General features: G+C 33.0%; 1 pseudogene; it reads right to left on the bottom strand.

Annotated features, from left to right (window-relative positions):
• Positions 1-5301: 5301 nt before the first annotated feature.
• Positions 5302-5458, bottom strand: LOC122896860 (annotated as a pseudogene).
• Positions 5459-6431: the final 973 nt, after the last annotated feature.

Genomic DNA, 6431 nt, shown 5'->3' with positions numbered 1-6431 from the left:
CAATTAATTAAAATATGGTTATAATTTCCTGTGACAGCCAAGCTGTTATTAAAATCATGTTCATGTATAAATGTAGGTGCAAATATTTTAAAATTAGGATAAGTGTTTCTTTTCAGGATATGTGGTTAGCTACAAAATGAAGAAATATAAAATATAAGGTTATATTTTTAGACTCAGTTTAATGTAAGAGAGTTTCTCTATACTAATAAACTTTAACATAAAAATTAAAAGTTTATGCCTATGAGGGACGCCTGGATGGCTCAGTTGGTTAAGCAGCTGCCTTTGGCTCAGGTCATGATCCCGGCGTCCTGGAATCTGGTCCCACATCGGGCTCCTTGCTCAGCAGGGGGCCTGCTTCTCCCTCTGTCTCTGCCTGCCATTCTGTCTGCCTGTGCTCGCTCTCTCTCCCTGTCTCTCTCTGACAAATAAAATAAAAATCTTTAAAAAAAAAAAGTTTATGCCTATGAAAACTTTTTTATCACGCTCTTCAAATAGAAATGACTAATTAATGAACATTTTAAGTAAAGTTTTACTGAAAAAATACTTTTTCAGCTGATATATAAGGAGAACCAATTAACAGCAGACATGTATATCATTATAACAATTGTAATAATATTTGACTTTTTGATGGCATTGCTTATAGGTCTCATTTTAACTTAAATGATCTTGCTTGAAAGCTGATCATTCCAACTTTCATTAATGATTGTAAAACTCATTTATAGCAGAAATTATCTTTATAAAATATCAAATAATGAAAAATAATGCAGAATTTATGCTTTTACTTCAAAAATTAATTTGAATAATCAATGAATTGCATAAATTGAAATAAATTAAAATATTATATATACATAACCGTATGTTTTTCACACTTCAAAAAAAATAAAAAATAAACACAAACTACTTCAAAATTCTAAACTCACATAGTATTAAATTAAAAAGAAGATGGATCTTTCATGTTCGTTAAGTTTTACTTTTGGTGTAGTTCTTGTTTGGTCTTTATTCAGTTACTTTAAAAAAAAGATATATATATATTTACATTTATATATTATCTATCAGCTATCTATCTGATTAAGGTTTTACAATGATAAAAACACTTAAAATGAGATCTAACCACTTAACAAAACTTTAAGTGTACAAGCATTATCACTGGCTATAGGTACAGTGTCATACAGCAGATTTCTAGAGCTTATTTATGTTTCTTAATTGAAAATCTATACACGTTGAGTAATAATTTCCCATTTTCTCCTCCCTCCCCCTGCCCCAGACTCTGGTAACCTTCATTTCAGTCTTTAATTTTATGAATTTGATTTTTTCAGCTACCTCATGTAAGTGGAATTATGCAGTACAAGCCTCTGTCTGGCCTATTTCACTTAGCATTATATTCTCAAGGATGTTTGGTCTTTATTTTTAAAATAATTATACATCTATACATATTTGCTATTTGAAGTTAATTGTGTAAAAGGTTACTATTTTAAGTAATAAATAAAATAAAATAAATATAATACATAAAAATAAAATGATGAGAGTGTGACTATGTGTTTTTGAAGGAAATAGTCCTGTACTTTGGATGTTTAAAATTATTTGGAAGACAGTGAAATAGATATGATCAGAGAAACAAAATTATTTTTATCTGCAATAGCTATTGGTGTCTGTTTATTTTGTTTGGATTTTTAGAGGAAAGCACAAGAGTACCACAAACTTTGAAGAAATTAATAATCGTCAAAAACTTTGCATTTAGGATTCTTCATTTCTATCTTGCTTCTTTTTCATTTAAGCTTTTTAACATTTGTAAGTTACTTAGTTTCTCAGTGTCTGCTTTTTCCTTCTTATAAAATAAAACTAATTACATATTTATTAACAGCAATCAGGATTGTTGTAAAAATTGCACAAAACCATGCACGTATTTGGAACTCTCACGTAAATATATATTTATTAAAAACTTTTTATTTAACTGAATTCCTGGTTTCTATTCATTTATAATAACTGACTTAGGAAAGAGGAATGTGGACTCAATGGATGTTTCAATAAAACAGTAAAATAAAGTAAAAGAATGAATGGGTGGGAAAGAGCTGGGCTTCAATGATAGATACACAGAGTAAAAAGAAAGAAAAGAGCTATAAGACAATTTTGCAGGCAATGATTCTCATCCTATAAATCCTTATTTCTCTATATTACTTTGAAAAGAATTCTCCTGTATGCCCTTGTTGCCCCCATTTCTGTTCAAACTCATTTTCCCTTACAGCCACTGCTTTCCCTGAGATTCCTCCTGCCACCTCTCTGTGAAAGAAGTATTGATTGAGTGATAAGGCAAATTCAGTTACATGGCTGTAGTGATCTCATTTCACAAAAGAGTCTGGAGACAGAAATGTATCCTTAGAGTAAACTTCAGATCACCTAAGAATTTTGAAATCCTGAAATGCCAACCAAAAGAACATTTCCAGGGGAAAGGAAGAGCTAAAAAGGGTATAAGTCAGAATAATGTCGGAAGCCAGAAAAAAAAAAAAAAAACAAAATACTCAGCCCTGAAAGATAGACTGGATGAAGAGGAAGAGTAACTAGTGTTTTTAAACTTCTTCCGCATGTTTCCAGTGTTAGGAACAAGGCATGCATTCGGATTCAAGATATTTATAAAAGTGAAACCATGACACGATTTGTTTATCCTTTTCCTCTTCCATAAGGATGTCTTAGTTCAAGCCCTTCAGAGTATTCATTTCTAAAATCTTCTTGGCAATAAGTATAATGCCTTAAACACGAAGATTTTTAATTTAATTTTTATTTTAAATTTGAGTTGGTTAACATACAGAGCAATATTTGTTTCAGGAGTAGAATTCAGTGACGCATCACTTACATACAACACCAGTGTTTATCACAAGTGTCCTCCTTAATACCCATCACGCATCCCGCCCATCCTCCTTCGCTGCCTTCCCTCCATCAACCATGTGTTTGTTCTCTATTATTAAGAGTCTCTTATGGTTTCTTTCCCTCTTTCTCTCTCCTTTTTTCTTTTTTTTCCTCCTTCCTCTATGTTCGTTTTTTTTTTTTTCTTAAATTCCACATGTGAAGGAAATCATACGGTGTTTGTCTTTCTGATTTATTTCATTTAGCAGAATTCACTCTAGTTCCAGTCATGTAATTGCAAATGATAAGATTTCATTGTTTTTGATGTCTCAGTAATATACCATTGCATATATACCACTTCTTTATCTATCATCAGTTCATGGACACTTGGGCTCTTTCCTCATTTTGGCTATTGTTGATAATGCTGCTATAAATACTGGGGTGCATGTACCTCTCCAAATCTTTATTTTTGCATCCTTTGCATACCTAGCAGGGAAATTGCTGGATTATAGGGTGGTTTTATTTTTAACTTTTTGAGGAACCTCCATACTGTTCTCCGGAGTAGCTGTACAAGTAGGCATCCCCACAAACAGTTTAAGAGGGTTCCCCTTTCTCCATATCCTCAGAAACCCCTGTCATTTCTGGGGTTGTTAATTTCTGACATGTGTGAGGTTTTATCTCATCGTGGCTTTGATTAGTATTTCCCTGATGATGAGTAATATTGAGCATCTCTTAATGTATATGTTAGCCTTCTGGATGCCTTCTTTGAGAAAGTGTTTATTTATGCCTTTGCCATTTCCTAACTGGATTGTTTTTTGGGTGTTGAGTTTGATAAGTGCTTCATAGTTTTTGGTTTTTTTTTAAATAAACCCTTTATCAGCTATGTCATTTGCAAATACCTTCTCCCATTCTCTAGGCTTTTAGTTCTGTTGATTATTTCCTTCTCTATGCAGAAGCTTTCTCTCTTGATGAAGACCCAATAGCTCATTTTCACTGTTTCCCTTCCCTCTGATTGAAAAACTGCTACAGCTAATGTCAAAGAGGTTGCTGCCTATGTCCTCCTCTAGGATTTTGATAGGTTCCTATCTCATGTTTAGGTCATTCATCCATTTTGATTATTTTTGTGTATGGTATAAGAAAGTGGTCCAGTTCTATTCTGAATGCTGCCGTCTAGTTTTTCCAACATCATTTGTTGAAAAGACTGTCTTCTTTCCATTGAATATTCCTTCCTGTTTTGTTGAAGATTAGTTTGCCATATAGTTGTCTGTCCATTTCTGGGTCTTTTATTCTGTTCCATTAATTTATGTATCTGTTTTTGTGCCAATATCATACTGTCTTGATGACTATAGCTTGGTAAATATGGCTTGAAATCTGGACTCATGATGCCTCCAGTTTTATTTTTCAGGATCTTTAATGGTTCTACACAAAGTTTAGAATTGTTTGTTCTAGTTCTGTGAAAAAAAGCTGGTGGTATTTTTGGATTACATTCAGTGTGCAGATTGCTTCAGGTAGCATAGACATTTTAACCGTATTTGTCCTTCCAATCCATAAGCATGGAATGTTTTTCCATTTCTTCATGTCATCTTCAATTTATTTCATAAGTGTTCTATAGTTTTCAGAGCACAGATCTTTTTCTTCTTTGGTTAGCCTTATGTCTAGATATTTTATTGTTTTTGGTGGAATTGCAAATGGGATCAGTTCCTTGGTTTCTTTTTCTGCTGCTTTGTTATTGGTGTATAGAAATGCAACAGATTTCTATATGTTAATTTTATATCTTGTGACTTTGCTGAATTGATTTATCAGTTCTAGCAGTTTTTTGGTGGAGTCCTTCAAGTTTTCAACATAGAGTATCATATCATTTGTAAATAGAGTTTGACTTCTTCCTTGCCAATCTGGATGTCTTTTATAACTTTTTGTTGTCTGATTGCTGAGAGTAAGACTTAAACAGTACTATATTAAATAGTAATGGTGAGAGTGGACAACGTTGTTTTGTTCCTGACTGTAGGGGAAAGGCTCTCAGTTCTTCCCCATTGAGGATGGTAATAGCTGTGAGTCTTTTGCATATGGCCTTTACGATATTGAGATATGTTTCATCAATCCCTACTATATTGAGGGTTTTTATCAAGAATGGATGCTATACTTTGTCAAATACTTTTTCTGCATCTGTTGGGAGGATCATATAATTTTTATTCTTTCTTTTATTAATACAGTGTATCACACTGATTGATTTGCAAATATTGAACCACCACAGTAATAAATCCCACTTGATCATGGTGAATAATTCTTTTAATGCACTGTTGAATTCAATTTGTTAGTATCTTGAGAATTTTTACATCCATGTTCACCAGGGATATTGGCCTATAATTCTCCTTTTTAGTGACGTCTTCCTCTGGTTTTAGAATCAAGATAATGCTGGCCTGGTAGGATGAGTTTGGAAGTTACTCTTCCATTTCTATTTTTTGGAGCAGTTTGAGAAAAAATAGGTGTAAACTCTTCTTTAAATGTCTGGTGGAATGCCCCTGGGAAGCCATCTAGCCCTGGACTTCTGTTTGTAGGGAGATTTTTGAACTGATAAGAACAGATACTACACTTGATCTTAGCCAAAAAGCCGAGAAGAGATTGTTGGGAGATTTTTGATTACTGATTAAATTTCTATTCTAGTTATGGATCTGTTCAAATTTTCTATTTCTTCCTGTTTCAGTTTTGATAGTTTTTATGTTTCTAGGAATTTTTTTTAATTTCTCCAGATTGTACAGTTTGTTGGCATATAATTTTTCATAAGATTCTTTCATAATTATATGTATTTCTGCGGTGTTAGTTGTGATCATTCCTTTTCCATTTGTGGCTTTATTTATTTGGGTCTTTTCTTTTTTTGATAAGTCTGACTAGGGGTTTATCAATTTTATCAATTCTTTCAAAGAACCACTCTTAGCTTCATTGATCTGTTCTACTGTTTTGTTTTGCTTTGTATATCTTATTTATTTTTGCTTTAATCTTTATTATTTCCCTTCTTCTGTTGGTTTTAAGCTTTTTTGCTCCTCCTTTCTTAACTCCGTTAGGTGTATGGTTAGTTGTATATTTGAGACTTTTCTTGCTTCTTGCAAGGAAGAAGCGGGCCTGTATCACAATATACTGCCCTTTTAGGACTGCTTTTGCTGCATCCCAAAGTTTTGGACTGTCAAGTTTTCGTTTTCATTGGCTTCCATGTCTTTTTAATTTTGCCTTTCATGTCCTGGTTAATTGATTCAGTCTTTAGTAGGATATTCTTTAACTTCCATGTATTTGTGGACTTTCCAAATTTTTTCTGTGGTTGACTTCAGGTCTCATAGTATTGTGGTCTGAAAATATGCAATGGTATGATCTCAGTCTTTTTGTACTACATGAGGACTGATTTGTGACCCAGTATGTGATCTCTTCTGGAGAATATCCCATGTGTAGTCAACAAGAATGTGCATTCTGCTACTTCAAAATGAAATGTTCTGAAAATATCTGTTAATTCCCTTTGATCCAATGTGTCATTCAAATCCACTGTTTCCTTGTTGCTTAGAATATCCTTCCATTACTGTAAGTAGGATGTTAAAATTCCCTACTAT

Source organism: Neovison vison, chromosome 1, assembly GCF_020171115.1.
Source record: "Neovison vison isolate M4711 chromosome 1, ASM_NN_V1, whole genome shotgun sequence".
Lineage (NCBI taxonomy): Eukaryota > Metazoa > Chordata > Mammalia > Carnivora > Mustelidae > Neogale > Neogale vison.
The sequence above is the reverse complement of the archived record's forward strand: the minus strand, read 5'-3'. Positions and strand labels throughout refer to the sequence as shown.